The 22,970-nt window shown below is 35.9% G+C and overlaps 1 protein-coding gene across 4 annotated transcripts in view; it reads right to left on the bottom strand.

Moving 5' to 3' along the window:
* PIGL (phosphatidylinositol glycan anchor biosynthesis class L) overlaps window positions 1-22,970 on the bottom strand; it is a 109,615-nt gene that overhangs the window by 73,436 nt on the left and 13,209 nt on the right. The gene's annotated exons all lie outside the window — the stretch shown is intronic.

Genomic DNA, 22,970 nt, shown 5'->3' with positions numbered 1-22,970 from the left:
AGGGCCAGGAGTATAACACAGTGGTAGAGTCACCTGGGTAAAATCCCTAGTACCACAAAATAAACAACAACAAAGGAAAAAACAAGATAAAACTTCCATTTACAGAAGAATAGTCACATCTAAATATGCCCTATTCTGATCCTGAGGAATAGCTCAGGAGCTTTAGGTAAAATCACCATCTCATCTTATTTTACATATATAAAAAGAGGAGCCCAGAGAGGGGAAATTATTTGTCTAAGGATGCACAGATGTTTTATGGCAGAACCAAACTAGAACTTGCATTTTATGACTCTTGGACAAAAACTCTATCAAACTATCTATATTTTCCACATTTTCTTTTCTTTGAGCTCACATTCTTTGCATCTATTGTTCTTTCAACTGCCAGCAGTAATATGTCTAAAATGGAAATATGAAGTTTTAATTAAAATACTAGTACTATTTTCACTTTGTTCTCTTCCCTGAAACTTCGTTGAAAAAAATAAATCAAAATTAAATAGCATCAACTTCAATGAAGCAAAAAACCCACCATTTCTGAAAACCACAAAACCTGAGACAACTGCTTTAAACTATGAAATCTGCCCAGAAAGAGAAGCTATATAGCCATCTAGCACATGCTGTACCTTGGACTTACAATAGGATACAGAAATCCCTCAAAATGGAGTCTAACCAACCTCAAAGGCACCCAGTGATCTTTGATTAAGCCACAAGATCTAGAGACAATAAATGGTCCAGGACAAACTTTGGAAGGAATGATGCCATAAGCTATATTTAGGGTTAGGGATGTAGCTCAGTGGCAGAGTGCTCACCTAGCTTGCCCAAGGTTAGTAGTAATGACAGTAATGATGAGTTAGTAGTAATGACAGTAGTGATGAGTTAGTAGTATGACAGTAAAATTCAGAAGAAGCTTCAGATGCCTTCAGCTTGATATATGCCCTTCTCTGTCCTTATGCCCTCCTCTGTCCTTCAAAACTATTATTCACTAGGGTAGCTGGCCCTATTCAAACATGAGATACAAGCCCCAAACAACCCACCAACAGAAAATCTATGAATGACAACTTCAAAAATAAAAGAAGGAAGAAAATAAATTAGGAGACGAAAACTTTATATAATCTCAAAATATCTTTAAGAGCCTCAAAGAATTTCTGGTAGCCTGATATCTTAAATAAATAAATAAATAAAATATTAAAAAGGGAGGAGTGTTTTAAAGAAGATATTTCAGGGCTTCAAGAAAAGGATTTTGTGTAAAATAAATGGAAGTTAGTATATAACAGCTTTGAAAGTAAGAAAGGAAAAAATAAATATGCAACTACTGAAAAAAAGATATGATGGTGACCTGCAGTTTTACCTCAGTGGAGAGGACTTGCTTAGCATGTATGAGGCACTGGGTTTGATCCTCAGCACCACATACATACATATATACATACATACAGATATGTGTACATCATATGTGGCCACATACAGGTATGTGTCCCTCTACAACCAAAATAATAATAATAAAAAAATAATGGAAATGTTTGAAGAAATCTTTATTTATTTATTTTTTTTAAAGAGAGAGTGAGAGAGGAGAGAGAGAGAGAGAGAGAATTTTTAATATTTATTTTTTAGTTCTCGGCGGACACAACATCTTTGTTGGTATGTGGTGCTGAGGCTCGAACCCGGGCCGCACGCATGCCAGGCGAGCGCGCTACCGCTTGAGCCACATCCCCAGCCCTGAAGAAATCTTTAAATTGAAAAGAACACTGACATATAGATTACAGAAGAGATGATAAGTTATGGAAGACAACGAAGATCTAACATGTTTTTTAATTAATGTTGTTGACGAAAAGGACAAAGCTAATGGAACAGACAAGATAAACCAGGATCTAAGTGTTAAGCAACTTAATTAGACCTTGTCTCCAAATAAAAAATAAAAAGGGCTGGGGATGTGGCTCAGTGGTTAAGCACCTCTGGGTTCAATCCATGGTACTAAAAAACAAAAACAAAAACATATGCAGCCAGGCACAGTGGCACACATCTGTAATCCCAGCTACTTGGGAGGCTGAGGCAGGAAGACTTCAAATTTGAGGTCAGCCTGGACAACTTAGGGAGACACTGTTTCAAAACAAAAAAATAAAAATGACTGGCATATAGCTCAGTGGTAAAGCATTCCTGGGTTCAATCCCCAGTTCAAAAAAAAAAAGGGGGGGAAAGAAAAGTAAAAATCTGACCACCTTGTTACTTTGTTCAATGTTTCTTTATTAAAAACAAGCAAACAAATATAAAAGCAGAAAAAGCAATATTTAGTATAATATAAAATAAACCTAACAAGCATGTTTTATAATTAATGCACACTCATTATCAAAACTATGGAAAATACAGAAAAGTGTAAAGAAAAAAGTATACTCCTTTTAAAACCTTAATATTATATTATAAACAATTTCCAGGGTTGTTAAATATACACAGAAGATGCTGGATTGTGGTTTCATATTCTGGAGCATGGCTATATAATAAATTGCCTACTGCTAGATATTTACGTTGCTAGCATCTTCTTGCTATTATATATAGTGCTGCAATGAATGTCACAATACACAAAATCACCTTGAATTCTAATTTTGTGATATTTGCAAAACTTTTCCAAACAACCTCTTTCAACAGACAATGTTAGACACAAATGCTCTCTGGTCCCATTTTACTTCTTTTGCACCGATTTCCCTAGTCATATTATTTGATGGCCCAAACTTCTCTTTGGTTCCCAGAATAATCTGGCTTTAAAACAATACTATAGCAGCTTTCAGTTTTCACATAATAGCTTCATATCAGCTAGGTCCACTTTTGTCTCCTTCCTGAACATTCTTGTCCTTTGTATCCTCTAGGAGGAATGGAGCCCCTCCCTGCCTTATTCTTGCCAAGAGGGACTTGAACTGTGCCTTTGATCCTCAACCAGAGAAAAGAACTGTAAGAGGTTTTACTTTCATCACTTAGGTGAGAGGACACTTGGTCAGATCCACTTTGGCAATAAGCATATAGGTTTTTTTTGTTGTTGTTGTTTTCTACTATGGGGGAGATCTCTTACTGGGTGTCAAGAGGAGAGAGGGTTTAATTACCAACATGATCCCAATAGTCTCAGATTCTTCTTTATGCTTCTCTCTTTCACTATGATTTACATGAATTTATTGGAAAACACAAGCTCTTCCAGGAATCGCAAGGCTCATTTGTTTTCTAGTAGGTACTGGATTCCATTTTCTTGTGCAGCTAAACTAAGTCTGTAAAAGTCTTTTTTTTCCTTTTTTGGTTGTAGATGAGCACAGTATCTTCCTTCCTTCCTTCCCTCCCTCCCTCCCTCCCTCCCTCCCTCCCTCCCTTCCTCCCTCCCTCCTTCCTTCCTTCCTTCCTTCCTTCCTTCCTTCCTTCCTTCCTTCCCATGTGGTGCTGAGGATTGAATCCAGTGCCTCATATTTGGGAGGCAAGTGCTCCCCTACTGAGCCACGATTCCAGCCCAGTCTTGGGCTTTTTAATGTCACACTGATGTTAAGACAAGAACTGGAGGAAAAATGAATATTTTTAATGTTGCTGAAACTTAGAAAGCAATGTTGCCCAATCTATTGAATGACAAAATAAATATTTAGAAAAATGCTTCCAAATCAAAACGTCTATTTAGAACTTTCCTTAAGGTTAAAAATAACTATCCAAGTTAAGAATTCAGATTTTTTGGGTTGGGGATGTGGCTCAAGCAGTAGCGCGCTCGTCTGGCATGCGTGCGGCCTGGGTTCGATCCTCAGCACCACATACCAACAAAGATGTTGTGTCTGCCGAGAACTAAAAAAATAAATAAATCTTAAAAAAAAAGAATTCAGATTTTTTTTTAGTTGTAAATGGACACAATACCTTTATTTTACTTATTTTATGTGGTGCTGGGGATTGAACCCAGTGTCTCACACATGTGAGGCAAGCGCTCTACCGTTGAGCTACAACTCTAGCCCCTTAGATTTTAACTAAAGAAAGTAAAAACAATTTCCTTTAGGTCTCAGAAATCTGTTTGCTAATCTCCATTTCTAGGTAAATAGAGAAGAAACAAGGAAAGGTACTGCAAAGCATAGGTATCACTGGAGTTCTTACAGATCATACATTTTCATGCTGACCATAAGAAAAAAACTTATGGCATAACTGCAGTGATTCACTTATCCAACATAACATGACTGAGCTACTATTTATTAAGGGTTATGACAAAGGTAATAAATAGATACAAAAGGGCTTTTGACCTAGACTAAGAAATTAATGTGTATATAGGATTTAATGGGACAAGGAGATTTGAGATATGAGTCCAAGGAAACCTGGGCAAATCAGGGATGGTGCCTCAGTTTAAGGTAATTCCCAAGTTGAAGTTTGAAGGATAAATAAGGAAAAGGTGAGGGTGTTAGGAAATGGGGGAAGTATGTTAGCGAGAGGGGCTACCACGTCAAAGATGTAGATGCAGCAGAGTTCAGTGGTACATGCCTATAATCCCAGTGATTTGAAAGGCTAAAGCAGGAGGATTGCGTGTTCAGGGCCAGCCTTGGCAACCTAATAAGAATAAAAAATAAAAAGGGTTGGGATATAGCTCAGTGGTATAGAATATGCCTGGGTCCATTCCCAGTACTACAAAAAGAAAAGAAAAAAAAATGTTTGGATGCATAAGAAAGTACAGTATGTTTGAGGCACAGCTTAAATATGAGACCAGGAGATGCAGAGAAGGGGTACAAACTGGGGTACTTGACTAATTTTGTTGTGAAAACAGAGATGATATGTGTAAACAGGTGCTGAAGATGAGGTCGAGCAGGGAGGTAGGGATTACAACAGGAACAAAACTTTATTTTTAAAGTTTTATTTTTAACTGACAAATAATAATTGTACATATTTATGGGGTACAATGTGATGTTTGATACACATATACATTATGATCAAATCAGGCTAATTCACACATTCATCACTCCAAATTTGTATTTCTTTTTTTTTTTAACTTGGTGGTATAGATTAACCTTTAAATTTTTTTTATTTGTTCTTTTTATATGATAGAACAATGTATTTTGACATATCATACATGCATGGAGCATATGTATGTATTTTTGTGGTTGTACATGATGGGGAGTTATATTGGTCATATATCATATAAGAATATAGGAAAGTAATGTCTGATTCATTCTACTATCTTTCCCATTCCCATCCCCCTCCCTAGCCCCCACACCATGTGAGTCAGCATCTGAATATCAGAGAGAACATCTGATGGCCTTTGGTTTTGGGGATTGGCTTATTTCACTTAGCATGATAGTCTCCAGTTCCATTTACTTAATGGCAAATGTCATAATTTCATTCTTCTTTATGGCTGAGTATTATACCATACCATATATGTACCACATTTTCTTTATCCATTCATCTGTTGAAGGGCATGTAGGTTGCTTCCATAGCTTAGCTATTAGGAATTGAGCTGCTATAAACATTGATGTGGCTGCCTCACTGTAGTATGCTGATTTTAAGTCCTTTGTGTATATGCTGAGGAGTAGGATAACTGGGTCAAATGGTGGTTCCATTCCATGTTTTCTGAGGAATCTCCATACTGCTTTCCAGAATGGTTGTACCATTTTGCAGTCCCCCCAGCAATGTACAAGAGTACCTTTTTTCCATATCCTTGCCAACATTTATTGTTACTTGTATTCTAGATAATTGCCATTCTGACTGGATTGAAATGAAATCTCAGTGTAGTTTGAATTTGCATTTCTGTAATTGCCAGAGATGTTGAACACTTTTTCATATTTGTTGACTGATCATATTTCTTCTTTTGTGAAGTGTCTGATCAGTTTCTTTGCCCATTTATTGATTGGGGTATTTGTTTTTTTTTTTTTTTGCTCTTAAGTTTTTTGAGTTCTTTATATGTCCTGGAGACATATCTGAGGTGCAGTAGTAAAGCTTTTCTCCCATTCTGTAGGCTCTCTCTTCACTTTCTTATTTCCTGTGCTGTGAAAAAGCCTTTTAGTTTGATACCATTCCATTTCTTGATTCTTTTTTTTAATATTTATTTTTTGATTGTAGATGGACACAATATCTTTATTTATTTTTATGTGGTGCTGAGGATTGAACTCAGGGCCTCAGACGTGCTAGGTGAACGCTCTACTCCTGAGCCATAACCCTTACCCCCCATTTTTTGATTCTTGATTTTACTTCTTGCACTTTAGGAGTCTTGTTGAGGAATTCAGTTCCTAAGCCAACAAGATGGAGATTTGGATCTACTTTTTCTTCTAGTGGGTGCAGGGTCTCTGGTCTAATGCTTATGTCCTTGATCCACTTTGAGTTTTGTGCAGAGTGAGAGATAGGGGTCGAATTTCATTTTGTTACATATAGATTTCCAGTTTTCCCAGCACCATTTGTTGAAAAAGCTATATTTTCTCCAATGTATGTTTATGGAGCTTTTATCTAGTGTGAGATAAGTGTATTTACATAGGTTTGTCTCTGTGTCTTCTATTCTGTACCATTGGTCTTCATGTCTGTCCAAATTTGTATTTCTTTTTTGATCACAAACACATTTGAGAACTTGTAAATTTTGCCAAACAACAAGTCACTGTCCAAAAGCACTTAATGGGCTGGAGCATGAGTTATAATTGAGGGACTCTCCTTGTTTATTTCCTCATAATCAGGCCTTTCCTGAATTCCCGGCTGTTTCCAGTCTGAGGGCTCGGGAGCAGTGTTTCCATCCCTCTTTTCACTCACCCTCCAGAATGAGGTCCATGCGCAGACCACAGTAGTTATAAAAAAAGCTTCAAAGCACAGTTAAATTTTCAAGGAACTGTGTTCTATGTTTTGAACTTATCAAATCAAATATTATCAAAATGGATACAGAAATATTTCTAATCTGGTATTGATTTGAACAGGCAGAAGAAGCTGAGTAGAGAGGGAGGAATGATGCATTAAATATGTGGGATGATCTTTTAAAAAAATCTACATAATTTATAAAGCAAATAGGCTTGCAAAGGAAAATCAAAATTGTACAGAAGTGTGTGGAATTAAAATAAGCCTCTCTCTTCTGTGGTCCCAACTGGGTAGTAGGCTGCTATTAAAGAGTCTGTTAGGTATCCTTTTAGAAATTACCAATAATTAAAAATGTGTTTTTGTTTTGATATACAAATTAAATAATTTCATAGATTCTTCATAATATGTTAAGAAGCACAAAAGTCACAAAAAAGTACTAAGTCTAGGTTGCATTTTCCAACCCCATAAACTTTCCAGGTATCCTGGAAAGGCTCTCGAATCTCCATTAGCCTGACTTTTAGCACATGCACAATGGAACAGCAATGTATAAATGTAGCCACAGTGACTATCACGCCAATACCTGTTTTCATTTCCTACCCTCTAAACTGTGTTTCTCTTTCATCAACATCTAGACTGGAGACTTGCTCATTCAATGAATTTAATAATAGGTACCTGTTACCATCTGTGGAAAATGAATTTTAATATTATATGACTCATTAAATTAGCAGAACTAATCTGTTAAGAAACTGGGTAAGGTTCCCAATAATAACCATTTAATTGTCTAATGGCTAAGATCTTATCTTCTTTTCTTGGGAACTGAATTTTTTCCTATAAAGTGTTTATTTGGGTGAGCTCTTCTGGTTAAATGTTTCCCTGAAATCAAACATTAAAGTTCAGAGCAGTAAGAAAGCATTAACCATACACAAAGTCTACTAAATGTACTCTTAAGCCTATGATGGCATTTCAATATGGTAATAAAGTGTTGACCTACTTCACTGTAGAAAGTCAGAAATCAAGCTGGGGACAGTGGCACACACCTGTAATTTCAGTGTCTTGGGAGGTTGAGGCAGTAGGATGAAGAGTTCAAAGTAAACCTCAGCAAAAGCGAGGCTCTAGGCAACTCAATGAGACCCTGTATCTAAAATACAAAACAGGGCTGGGGATGTGGCTCAGTGGTCAAGTGCCTCTGAGTTCAAACCCTGGTAACCTCTCCCGCCAAAAAAAAAAAAAAAAAAAAAGGCAAGAATCAACTCCATGTCCCTGTTTTCAAATCCTAGTACTGCCATTTATTAAATGTACGATCTTAGAGGTTCTATTACTTTCTTTGAGTTTGTTTGTTCATGTGAAAAAAGATAATAAAATTGTACAGTTAGTTTAATGAATCAACATAGTGTTAGTGAAAGTATATGTCAGGCATGGAGTAGAAATAGAGTGGTTAAAGTGTATGCTGTGTACCAGATGGACTTAGTTCAAATGCCAGCTCCACCACATGTTAGCTGGGTGACCTTGGGCAAATTACTCAACCTCTCACTATGTGTCCATTTTTTATCTGTAAAATGGAAAAAATAATTGGATTATTTTGACGATTAAGAAAGACCATGTATTAGAATCATTTTTGGTACTAACAGTAATGATTTTATACATATCTTAATTGTGATAGGTTATAGGCCCTCTACAAAACTTCTCTCGATTCTTTCCCTTCACTTTTCTCTGTAACACATCTAAAATAGCCTAAAGTAAGATTCCAAAGTTTTGCTTTTTCTGGGTTATGAGAGGATAAAAGACCGAGGGCTACTTATTTCTATGGACTAACTTCTGTTCTACCCAAAACTCATGTTATATTGAAATCCATTCCAATGTGACTTTATTTATAGATAATGGTTTTTAGGAGGTAATTAAATATATTTTTTTCTCTCTCCACAAGTGAGGACACAGTGAGAAGGTGCCATCTGAAAGCAGTAAGAAGCTCTTTGCCAAAAACTAACCCTGCCAGACCTTAATCTGGGACTGTCAGCATAAAGAACTGTGAGAAAACATATTTCTGTTAAACCACCTAATCTACAGTGTTTTGTTATGGTAGCCCATGCAGACTAAGGTATATTTATGTACCATTAAGTACCAAACACCAAAACGATGTAGAAGTGGCTTTGGAATAAGATAATGAATAAAGAATGTAGGAGTTATAAGGTGTATGCTAGAAAAGCCTAGATTACCATGAAGGGACAATCAGTAGAAATATGGACATTAAATTTGATTCTGGTAAGGGCTCAGGAAGTCAAAAGGAGAGCTGGAGAGAAATCCTCCATTTTCTTAGAGAATACATAAATAATCCCGAACAGAATGTTGGATGCGAAATGCCACACTGATAAGGTATCAGACAGATAAGAGGAATAAGTTATTGGAAAATGGAAAAAAGGTCATCTCTGTAAGTTGCATAGAACTTGGCTGAATTGTATTCTAGTGTTTTGTGGAGTTTAGAACTGGTGACGGAAAAAATTAGATATTTAGCTGAGATTTCCAAGCAAAATGTTGAAGGTGCTGCCTGAGTCTTCCTATTGCTTATAGTAAAGTGTTAAGTTGAGAGATGTATCGAAGAAGCAATTATAAAGCAAAAAGGCACTAGAACTTAAAGCAAAAAGGCACTAGAACTTAAAAGAGATTGGAAAAATTTCAGCTTCTCCATTTTATAAAAAATGAGAAAGCCTGTTCTGAAGAGAACAGTAGGGTGTGCCCAAATAACCATTTGATGAGCAGATTAATATGAGCAAATTATAAAATTGGCCATCTCAATAGTAACCAGGAGACGAAAAAAGAAAAAAAAGGGCACACAATAAAATCTGGCTATGTACATGCATCATCCTTCAATAAGAGGGAAATGTACTCCACATCATATATAACCATAAAAATGGGAAGTTTATACTCCATTTACATATGATATGTCAAAATGTATTCTACTGTCATGCATACCTAAAAAGAACAAATTTAAAAAAAAAAAGAGGAAAATATGACCTCCAATGGAGATTCAAAAATCAGCAGGGCCGCTACTCTCATCATAGGCCCCACTGGGCCTATAGGACAGAATATTGAACCAAGAGTATTATTCTCCAGCCTGAAGATCTAACAGAATGTGCTTTCTAAGTTTTGGACCCTTGTGAACCCTAAGTTCTGTTACCCTTTCCTTCTTTCTGGTTTCTCCCTTTTGAAACAGGACTATCTCTCCCACCCTGTCCCACCATTGTATTTTATGAGCATACAACTTGTTTGATATCCCAGATTTGCAGTTGGAGAGGAAGTCTGTCTCAGGATGAAATTTGCACTCATACTTGCTTTTGGTAATATTTAGTTTAAACTATAGAATTTAGATTGCAGAGTTAATTCTGGAATGAGTCAAGAATTCTGGAGGCTGTTGGAATGGGATGAATGTAATTTGCATGAAATAAGGACATGAATTTTGGTGATTTGGAATGGCATGCTGCAAACTAAAGTCTGTTGCCCTAAAATTCATATGTTGAAGCCCAAACTCCAGATGTGACTGTATTTGGAGATAGGGTTTTAGCATGAAACTTACAGAACTGGGGGTCTTAAAAGAGGAAGCAAAAGAGAGATCTCTCTTTCCACCATGTGAGGAAAAAGTGAAAAAGTGGCCATCTGCAAGCAAAGAGAACCCTCATCAGAAACTGACCCTATCAGACCTAGATCTGGAATTTTTGGCCTGCAAAACTGATGAAGTATTTTTGTTGTTTAAACCACCTGATCTATAGAATTTTGTTATAACAGCCCAAATCACATTTTCCTCGAATCTTTAAATTAGCATATATATATCCATATACATTATATATTTTTAATATATATTTTAGTTATCAATGGACCTTTATGTATTTTTTTATTTACATGTGGTGCTGAGGATTGAACCCAGTGCTTCACACATGCTAGGCAATTAGCTTCTTAAAAGTATTTATTTCTACCAAGTTTACTATCCCTCCACTCTATCATTTCACAAGTAGGGAACTGATGCTGACACTGCATGATCTTCCCAGAACAGATTAAAAATGTAATAAAAGATCTTGATAACCAAAGGTCTTTGGCTTCATTATTGTTCTCACGAATCAGATCTGTCCCTTAAAAAGAAAACAACTTGTGTTGCTGGGCCAGAGCAGGCACTAATAGGCAGGAGTTTGTGTGCAAATGGGATGCCTGGCAGAAACCCAAAATATCATTAATACTAATGTTAATAGGGAGAAAACAAATAAAAACATGCCCACAGAATAATAAGGCCGTATCATATATGAAAACAGGAGTTAATGACTTCTTCCACAAATTGACTTGAAACCATATATTTTTCAAGGTTTACAGATGAAGAAATTTAGAAACAGAAAAAAAGTAACCTGTCTAGGTTATACAGTTAATAAGCTGATATAGCTAGGGTTTCAGTCTGGGTAGTCTAGCACTATCTACATCTGTGCTCTTTAAAACATTACAAAATCCATTGGCATAGGAAGAGAAGAAATTCTCCCATGATGATCCCAACAGTTTACCCTGAACCAAATAAGACTGAGAAGAAATCTAAACCTTTCCTTATCATTTTGTAGGATACAGAAATGAACAGAATTCCCTCCCCCTAATCTAATAAAATGGACATCAATTCCTAACATTGCCTAATATGATAAAGAATATATTTCATATCCAGCAACAAACATCAAATAATGATTAAACACTAGATGTGTTCTTAATCAAATCATTAAGATATAAAATTGCCTGATCTTAATCATGTTGCTTAACATAGTTTAAGGGATTTCTTATAGTTCAAGGATTTCTCCCAAAGCAATAAGTAGTAGAACAAAAATAAGAGGCATATGTTAAAAAAAATGGAAACCTATATTAGTATTATTTGCAGATAATTTACCTATAAAACTTAAGAGAAGCAAGGGAAATACTAGTAGGTTTTTAACAGAAATTTTGTTTAAGTGATAAACAGAAAAGAAATGAACATGAAAAATCAATAAATCTACACATTAGTAGTAAATTCTTATAAAAACCTTATTCACAATAACAACAAAAAATAAACCAGTCAAAATCACCTTAACAAGAACTGTGTAGTACATAAAGGAAGAAAACTACAGGGTTGGGGGTGTAGCTCATTGGTTAAGTGTTTGCCTAGCATGTGTGAGGCCCTGGGTTGGATCACCAGCATTGCAAAAAACCAAAAACAAAAAAACACTAAAAACCTATCAACAAAATTAAAAAAAAACTATAAGAATCTGGGTGCACACCTATAATTCTAGTTACCCAGGAGAGCACTCACCTAGCATGTACCAAGCCCTGGGTTCAATCCCAGTACCACATACATACAAACTACAAAAGTTCTCTACTTTGGTCAGTAATTCATCATCTAGGAATCTACTTATGGTTCAAAGATTTACTAATACAATTTTAAATTCTTAAATATTTGAAAAATTTAAATATTCTATAATAAGAGAATGTTAAGTAAGTTTTGATACATCTTTCTTTCTAATAACAGATTTTCCTTTTAGTGTGGTGCTGGGAATCGAACCAAGGGCCTTGAGAATGCTAGGCAAATGCTCTAATACTGAGCTAAATCCCCAACCCTGTGGTAAATCTTTCTGATCAAATCTTTACAACCTTTAAAGACTTAAGGCCATATGCCAATAATCCCAGCTACTTGGAGGATTAAGGCAATAGGATTGCAAGTTTGAGGCCAGCCTGGAAGATTTAGGGAGACCTGTTCAATAAGTTCAATAATCCCCAGTACTGAGAGAGAGAGAGAGAGAGAGAGAGAGAGAGAGAGAGAGAGAGAGAGAGAAAGGGAGGAGGAAGGGGGGGAGGGGGAAGGGGAAAGGGGGAGAGAGGGAGGGAGGAGAGAGAGAGAGATGAAAGAGAGAGAGAGGAGACAGAGGGAGAGGGAGGGAGGGAGAGAGAGAGAGGAGAGGGGAGGGGAGGGGAGGGGAGGGGAGGGGAGGGGAGGGGAGGGGAGGGAAGGGAAGGGAAGGGAAGGGAAGGGAAGGGACGGGACTTAAGTATTACCCACTTACCTATCTGGCTAATATCAAAATGTGAGTAGATTTGGGGTTTCCTATAAACCTTGACAGTTGTCAAATGGAACTGGCAGCTTAAAAGTGGTGAGCTTTTTTTAAAATGAAAGCACTTAACATAATAAGGTAGATTCCTACATTTGATGGGCATCACCTAAAATATATATATTTTAAATGTTCAATTCCACTTAATTTTTTTTTTTAGTTATAGATGGACACAACACCTTTACTTATTTATTTTTACGTGGTACTGAGGATTGAACCCAGTGCTTCATTCGTGCGAGGCAAGCTCCACCATTCATCTACAACCCCAGCCTCATCTAAAATATTTTTAAGCCAGGTATGGTGACACATGCCTATAATCCCAGAGGCTCAGGAGGCTGAGGCAGGAAGATTGAAAGTTCAAAGCCAGCCTCAGCAATTTATTGAGGCCCTAAGCAACTTAGTGAGAATCTGTCTTAAAATAAAATAAAACAATAAAATAAAATAAAATAAAGGGATGGGAATGTGGCTCAGTGATTAAGCACTCCTGTGCTTAATCCCTGCTAACAATAAATAAATAAATGAATAAATAAATAGATATTTAAAGTCTCATATATTATGTCATGAAGAATTCATGTTATCAAATCTAAATAATTTAGCATTAATTTAATTTTAAACAAAATTGGTTATCATACTTCCATATGTTTTAAACAATGCATGTTAAGTGCTCCACATATACAAGTTCATTTGGTTATTACAACAGAACAAACTTGAGTTTCAGAAGAATTTAGAATTTGTCAATCACATTAGATGTGAAGTTTGAATATAAATAAAAGATTGATTTACAAAGGCTTATGTATTATTTAATGGCATGGGAATATGATCAGTGCTCTTGTGGGAAAAAAAAGCAGGATGCAATATTCTATACCATCTGATGCTAATTTTGTTTAACACTGGGCAGGCAAGTCTCCTTTTCCGTATAATTTTCTGAAGTATCCTCTCCCCATTATGCCATTATCAGTGATTGTTCTAAAGCATAAAACTCATCATCCTTCTCCACTATTCAGTTCACTTTTCTATACTGATGTAATGTTCAAAGAGAAAGAGATGCATATTTTGCCAAGGCTAATTCATTCTTAGCTTACCTGAACTCTACTGCATTTCCCATTCTTGTGTGTTTATGAGTGTGTGGAGTGGGAAAAGTTAACTAAAGAAGTTGGAATGAAAAAGGAACCTCAAGGAGAATGACTGAGTTCATGAAGAATACAGAGAGCCAATCTAAGCCTAACAATCCATTGAATTTTTCTCAACAAGGTGTTCTTTAAAAATTTAGGGCCACTGATAATTTCTTTCCACTTCCAAACTCTGCTGTAGATATTCTAAAGGTGGTAGGCAGATCTCCAAGTACCACCCTACTTCTTTTTGGTCTGCTTTCATTCATTCCCTCTACTTAACCTACCCTTTGTTCATTTTTGCTATGGAGTTGACACTTGAAGTACACTTCCTTACTCTGAATCCCAAGGAGTTGTATACCTAGGCTCCAGCCTAAGTCAATCCCCTAGATCTTCATTAATCTAGCTCAACAAAAAATAAAAGTCTATGTGGAGTATAAAGTATACATGTTTCTCAACATAGTGAAACTAATTAAGCACTTTTCCCTTCCTATAGCCATTCCTAACACCCTGTTGGCATTAGAAAGTCTGAAAATATTAGATACCACTTTGCCTAGTGTACAACAGCTACAGTGGTTGGGAAGGTAATACTATCTTCCCACCATAGGTGGTGGTGGTAAGCCATGCAGGGCAGGAGACTTGAGAGAAAGTCCAATGGGACTTCTGTTTTTTTCTCCATAACATAAAGAAATGTGTGGGAGGAAAATATCCCTTTTCTTGGCAGGACACAATTGTGCTTACATGCCACATCTGAAACTACTTCAATCACTTTGTAACCACAAGGAGAGGTGTGTTGATTTGATAGAATAGCCACGGTAAAAAATGGGAAGGACTTGAATTTTTAATGATGCTATTGAGACACACTGGACTTAATCTTGCTTCTGGATGACTTCATATGAAAGAGGACAACTCTCACTGTTAAAGCCACCTAACTGGATCCCAGCCGACTGAGCATTCATTTGTAATTTATTACTCACGGAGACTAAGTACCACTTTTAGCTATTTATACATACCTAGGATGTGTGCCTATTGGTGGTAACTCCCTTCACTCATCTAATAATGTACTGGTTCTGCTCTAAGAACAAAACCCTAACTCACACACCAAACCAAAAAACAACTGGGATCACATTTGTTGGAAAAATGTAGAAATTAAAAATAAATAAGTGGTGAATGAGGGTGATGAGGATATTCTTTGTGTACAGACTTGACAACTTCTTATTTGACAGCTTTCTCTGGTCCATAGTTGTTCATCTGGAATCTACATAAGGGAAACCACTTACTAGTAAGCCAAATGAACTGTGTCTCCCTCAGAGATGTCCCTTGTATATCCCAGAATATGAGGTCAACTGTTTAAGTAAGGTTATTAGTTTATCTTAGAAACTGGTTACTGTTTGTTTACTTATAGATAGGGACATTATCCAAACTGGGGTTAACGCCCAGTGTCTGATAATTATGATATAACTAAATACAGATTTCAGTTAAGATACAACTTCTTTCTTTAGTGTTCCTGTCCTGTAAAAATAGCAGAGCAAGCTGGGTGTGGTGGTGCACACCTGTAATCTCAGTGACTCAGGATACTGAGATAGGAGGATTGCAAGTTCAAAATCAGATTCAGAAATTTAATGAGGCCCTAAGCAACTTAGTGAGACCCTGTCTCAAAATAAAAAGGACTGGGGATGTAGTTCAGTGGCGAAGTGCTTGTGAGTTCAATCCCCAGTACCAAAAAAAAAAAAAAAGAGCAGAACAAATTTTGTGGTTTAAGGATGGCTTGAAAACGCAGGCAAAACTATCACTTTTAGCTTTTTATGTATACCTAGGATGATCAATTTTTTTCTTTGCATACCAAAAGGAACTTGGTTTGTTTTTATCTGTGTCTTACCCACTAACATAAGAGGAAATCATAAAAAAGGGAAGCAAGTACAAACTCATTTATAATAAACTCCAAAAGCTATCTTGCTCACCAGAAACATATTTTGAAGCCTAAAATGTAAAACTTAAAAATGCCAGCTATTTTTTTAAGTTAAAGAAGCAAGTCAGAAACAAACACAGTAAAATATTTTCATATATGCCAGAAAATAGGAGAAAAGGCATGTAGTATGCATGGTACATTAAAAAATTATAAAAATTTTCAAATAGAAAAGTTAAAAGAGTATAATGAATACTCTTGTACCTTCTACCAAGATTCAAATTGTTAACACTTGCCATTTTGGGCTAATTTATTATATATACACACACGAGTGTATACATATGTGTATATACAAAATATGTGTGTATAAATACATATAGAGATATAAAATGTATGTGTACATGCATATATGAGTATATGTATGCACACATACATATATACATGTGCACATATTTCCTGACTTATTTTAATTATTATTTTTTGGTACTGGGGATTGAACTCAGGGGCATTCAACAACTGAGCCACATCCTTAGTTCTATTTTGTACTTTATTTAGAGACAGGGTCTCACTGAGTTGTTTAGCGCCTCAACATTGCTGAGGCTGACTTTGAACTCGCAATCCTCCTGCCTTGGCCTCCCATGTGCACCACCACACCTGGTTTTCTCACTTATTTTGAAGTAAATTACAGACAGTTATATTTAACTTTGGTTTCCAATATCTGCTCTTCTGAATATATATAATAGAAGACTTTTTAATTCCATGTCTTGTGAAATTCTTAAGGTTAAAGAAAACAAGTAATTATTTTTGTGTTGTTGGAAAGCAAGATGGTCAGTGTAAGAGTAAAGATTCAATTGTAAAAATCAAAGATGTTAAGCAAAAATCCCTAAAATATAAATGCTGAAGTATAATCATCAGTATAAGTTACTGGTTTTTCTTTCCCCTTAAAAAAAAAAAAGATATATCCTAGCTCTATTCACTATAAGGGTCAGGTAGCAATGAGAAATAACAACTCTATAGCAAATAATACTCCTAGATGTTGGTTATAGTCTTCAAATATCATTCCTTACTAAGACATACCAAGGCTTCCTGGAGAAATGACTGATTTCAGAATTAGGGCAGGGAGGCATATTAGAAGGTACTGGAAAGTCTTGTCCATAAATCATAAAAGATTTAAGAGAGCCATCAGAATATATATGAACCATCATGAAGAAGTTCACTAGCCAGAGATAGACAACTTAGGAATTAAAGAACATGATGACTGTTTTAGTCAACTTTTTCACTGCTATAACCAAAAGACCTAACAAGAACATTTAAAAAAAATATTTTTTAGTTGTAAATGAATACAGTATCCTTTTATGTCTTTATTTTTATGTGGTGCTGAGTATTGAACCCAGTGCCTCACATGTGCCAGGCAAGCACTCTACCATGGAGCTATAGCCCCAGCCCCAAGAACATTTTTTAGAGGAAGAAAAGTTTATTTGGCATTCAGGGTTTCAGAGACTGCCAACTCTGTTGCTCTATGCCTCTTTTTTTTTTTTTTTAAATATTCACCATTTTTTTAAAGTTGTAGTTGGATACAATACCTTTATTTTATTTATTCACTTCTATGTGGTGCCAAGGCTCAAACCCAGCGCCTCACACATACAGCAAGCGCTGTACTGCTGAGCCCCAGCCCCAGCCCCTCTACGCCTCTTGAGGTGGAAAGGTGGAAAGGTGGAAAGGTGGAAAGGTGTTGAGGAGGAAAGCTGCTCAGAACATGTACCAAAAAGCAGAGAAAGCTCCAGTCACCAGGGACAAAATATATACCCTAAAGGCATGCCCCCAGTGACACATCCTATCCACTTAGTTGCCACACAGGTAATCTTTATTAGAAGATTAATGTACTGATTAGTTTAAATAAGCTCTCATAACCCAGTCATTTGACCTCTGAACTTTCATTGTTTCATGCATGAGCTTTTGGGGGACACCTCACATCTAAACCATAAGCATAACTGAACCTAAAACATGGAATATATAAAAACACATACATTTCTAATGAAATCAAAAAGTGTCCCCTATCGTCCAAGAAACAATGAATCACAATTAGGGCATCAATTCCTTATTCTGAGAACATCAATTAGAGGGAAAGATAAATATATTGCCTTATTGGTTCAAATTATATAGCAGGTAGTTAAATAGTCCCAAGTTAATTACGAAAGTGCTGCAAAAAAGAATTACAGCTAGTACATATGTAACATGGGAGACAATTGCCTCGCACACACGAGATTCAATCCTCAGCACCACATAAATAAATAAATAAAGATTTTTAAAAACCCACTATTTTATCACTTCTAATTAATGATTCAGGTTATAATCATAAGAACATTACATAAAGAGTTGATGGGTTTCTTTAAAATGAAGGAAACAGCTATTGTATCTCCTGATACAATGTAATATGAGTACACAGAACAGCCTATGAAGTAATCTTGTTCCCCAAATCTAATCGGGCTTTTATAGTTAATTTCCAGTGCATAAGAAATATATAAGATAGAGGAATAACTATACCAGGAAGAAACAGACAAATCCAGAATATAGGATATTCTATATGAAAACAAACTCATTTTCTTCAACAAATCAATGACATGGAGGAAAGGAAAATTAAATGCAGAATATTAATATACTATAATGTATATACCTTGTTTAGATTCTGATTTAAATAAACCAACTGTAAAAATGTTTTTGAGTTACCTGGAAAAATTTCAATATGGGCTTGGTGTTGGAGGATACCAAAGAATTAGTTATTGTTTATTTTGTTAGATGTGATGATAATGGCATTATAGCCATAGACAAATTTTCATGTTCTTTAGATTTGCATGCCTAGGTATGTAAGGGTGAAATAGACTAATGTCTGGGATTTTCTTTAAAACACTTCATAGCTGAGCTGGGGTTGTGGCTCAGCAGTAGAGCCCTCGCCTAGCACGTGTAAGGCACTAGGTTCGATTCTCAGCACCACATAAAATAAATAAATAAAATAAAGGTATTGTGTCCAACTACAACTAAAATATATATATATATATATATATATATATATATATATATATATATGTATATATGTATGTATGTGTGTGTATATATATATGTATATATGTATGTATGTGTGTATATATATATATATATATATATATATATATATATATATATAAAACACACTTCATAGCTGGTGCGGTGGTGCATGCCTATAATCGGGAGGCTGAAACAGGAGGATGGTGAGTTCAAAGCCAGTCTCAGCAATGGTGAGGCACTAAGCAATTCAGTGAGACCCTGTCTCTAAATAAAATATAAAACAGGGCTGGGGATGTGGCTCAGTGGTTGAGTGCTCCTGAGTTCAATTCCTGGTACCACCCCCCACCAAAAAAACCCAACATACTTCATGTACACACAAGATGTTAAGTGGGGATAGTTGAAGCAAGTAAAGCAAATTAGTGGGATATTACTGGGATTAGGTAGTATAGGCATATGGGAGTTCATGGTACTGTTCTTTATACTTTTGTGTGGTTATGAAATTATAATAAAAAATTTTTGAAGACATAGATATATAGAGAAATATCTATATCAAGACAAAAACATCTGAACACATGTTGAAGAAAGTCATTTCCATGTCATTTAAAAATAAATGTGAAATAGTCTTAAGTAGAATTGTCAATAAGATGTTTTTATCTACCCATACTATTTTTTTGTTTTTTTTTAATGTACAACTACATATTTATTGCTAATTTCTACATTGTTAAAAGATAAATTACAATATCACAATGACACTACTGAAATACAGAAGATAATTAGAAATTATTTGAAAATTATACTCCCAACAAAATGGAAAATCTCAAAGACATAAATTTCTAGAGTCATATGATCTAATCAAACTGAATCAAGACAACATATACAATTTAAACAGATCAATTTCAAGAAAGGAAATAGAAGACACCATCAAAAGCCTACCAACCAAGAAAAGCCCAGGACCAGATGGATTCTCAGCTGAGTTCTACAAGACCTTCAAAGAAGAACTAATACCAGTACTTCTTAAATTATTCCATGAAATAGAAAAGGAGAGAGCCCTTCCAAACTCTTTTTATGAAGCTATTATCACCCTGATACCAAAACCAGACAAAGACACATCAAGGAAAGAAAATTTCAGCCCAATATCGCTGATGAACATAGATACAAAAATTCTCAATAAAATTCTGGCGAATTGCAACGAAAAACATATTTTTTTTTAAGAGAGAGTGAGAGAGGAGAGGAGAGGAGAGGAGAGGAGAGGAGAGGAGAGGAGAGAGAGAGAGAGAGAGAGAGAGAGAGAGAGAGAATTTTTAATATTTATTTTTAGTTCTCAGCGGACACAACATCTTTGTTGGTATGTGGTGCTGAGGATCGAACCCGGGCCGCACGCATGCCAGGCGAGTGCGCTACCACTTGAGCCACATCCCCAGCCCCCAAAAAACATATTAAAAAAGATAGTCACCACGATCAAGGGGGGTTCATCCCAGGGATGCAAGGTTGGTAGGTTCAACATATGGATATCAATAAACATAATTCATCATATCAACAAAATTAAAAATAAGAACCACATGAACATCTCAATAGATGCAGAAAAAGCATTTGACAAAATACAGTTCAAAACACTGAAAAAAAATAGGGATAATAGGAACATATCTCAACATTGTAAAAGCTAGCTATGCTAAGCCCAAGGCCAACATCATTCTAAATGGAGAAAAACTGAAAGCATTTGCTCTAAAAACTGGAACAAGACAGGGATGCCTGCTTTCTTTCACCACTTCTATTCAACACAGTACTTGAAACTCTAGCCAGAGCAATTAAGCAGATGAAAAGGAATTAAAGGAATATGATTAGGAAAAAAGGAACTCAAACTATCACTATTTTCTAACCACATGATTCTATACTTAGAGGATCCAAAAAATTCCACCAGAAAACTTCTAGAACTAATAAATTAACTCAGCAAAGTAGCAATGTATAAAAACAACACCCATAAATCAAAGGCATTTCTGTACATCAGTGAAAGAAAATTAGAAAAACTACCCCATTTACAACAGCCACAAACAACACCAAAAAAAAAAAAAAAAAACCAACAACAAAAAAAACTTAGGAATCAACCTAACAAAAGAGGTAAAAGACCTCTACAATGAAAACTACAGAACATTAAAGAAATTAAAGAAGACCTCAAAAGATAGAAATTACTCCCTTATTCTTATATAGGCAGAATTAATATTATTAAAATGGCCATAATACCAAAAGCGTTATACAGGGGCAAGAGATATAGCTCAGTTGGTAGAGTTCTTGCCTTACATGTACAAGTCCCTGGGTTCAATCCCCAGCACTACTTAAAAAAAAAAAAAAGCAAAAGCGTTATACTTTATACAGATTTAATGCAATTCCAATTAAAATCCCAATGACATTCCTCATAGAAATAGAAAAAGCAATCATGAAATTCATTTGGAAAAAATAAGAGACCCAGAATAGCCAAAGAAATTCTTAACAAGAAGAATGAAGCAGGAGGCATCACAATACCCGACCTTAAATTATACTACAGAGCTATAGTAACAAAAAGAGCATGGTATTGGCACCAAAATAGATATGTAGACTAATGGTACAGAATAGAGGACACACAGACAAACCCACATAAATACGGTTATCTCATACTAGACAAAGGGGAAAAAACATACATTGGAGGAAAGATAGCCTCTTCAACAAATAGTGTAGGGAAAACTGGAAATCCATATGCAGCAAAATGAAATTAAATCCCTATCTCTCACTCTGCACAAAATTCAACTCAAAGTGGACCAAGGACCTAGGAATTAAACCAGAGACCCTGCACCTAACTGAAGAAAAAGTAGGCCCAAGTCTTCATTATGTCAGCTTTGGACCTGACTTCCTTAACAAGACTCCTAAAAAATCACAAGAAATAAAATCAAGAATCAATAAATGAGATAGATTCAAATTAAAAAGCTTCTTTTCAGCAAAGAAAACAATCAATAATGTGAAGAGAGAGCCTATAGAAAGAGAGAAAATCTTTATCACACACACATCCAGTTAGAGCACTAATCTCCAGGATATATAAAGAACTCAAAAAACTTAACATCAAAAAAACAAATAACCCAATCAATAAATGGGCTAAGGAACTAAGCAGACACTTTACAGAAGAAGAAATATGATCAATCAACAAGTATGTGAAAAAATGTTCAACATCTCTAGTAATCAGAGAAATGCAAATCAAAAGTACTCTAAGATCTTATTTCACTCTAGTCAAAAAGAAAATACAAGCAACCATAAGCTGGTGGGATGGCAAATTGGTGCAACCACTCTGGAAAGCAGCATGGAAATTCCTTAGAAAACGTGGAATGGAACCACAGTTTGACCCAGCTATCCCACTCCTTGGGATATACTCAAAGGACTTAAAAATCAGCATACTCCAGTGACGCAGCCACATCAATGTTTATAGCTCAATTCACAATACCTAAACCAACCTAGATGCCCTTCAGTAGACGAATGGATAAAGAAACTGTGGTGTGTGTGTGTGTGTGTGTGTGTGTGTGTGTGTGTACTGTATGCTTGTCATCTGCATTTCAGTCATAGAGGGAATACAAGGCATTTGAAGATTTAGAATTGACCTTTATTTTATCACTCAGGACAGTTGGGGTCTGTGACACTGTTAGTTTGGGCTGCTTTAAATTATGACTCCTGGGCTGGGGTATAATTTAGTGGTACAGAGCCTGTCGAGTGTACTTGAGGCCCTTGGTATGTTCCCTAACAAAACACACACACACACACACACACACATATACATGTGTATATATACCATACATATATATATACACACACACACACACATACACACTGGAATTTTATATAGCCTTAAAAGAAGAATGAAATTATGGCATTTGTGGGTAAATGGATGGATTTGGAGAATATGCTAAGCGATGTAAGCCAATCCCTAAAAACCAAAGGCCAAGTGTTTTCTCTGATAAGTGAATACTGATTTATAAAGGGCGAGGGGGAAGAATGGAGAAACTTTGGATTGGGCAGAGGGGAGGGAGAGGGAGTGGGGGTGGAAAA

This window comes from Spermophilus citellus (assembly GCF_964194105.1).
Source record: "Spermophilus citellus genome assembly, chromosome: 17".
Lineage (NCBI taxonomy): Eukaryota > Metazoa > Chordata > Mammalia > Rodentia > Sciuridae > Spermophilus > Spermophilus citellus.
This window is presented reverse-complemented; position numbering and strand designations above follow the sequence as displayed.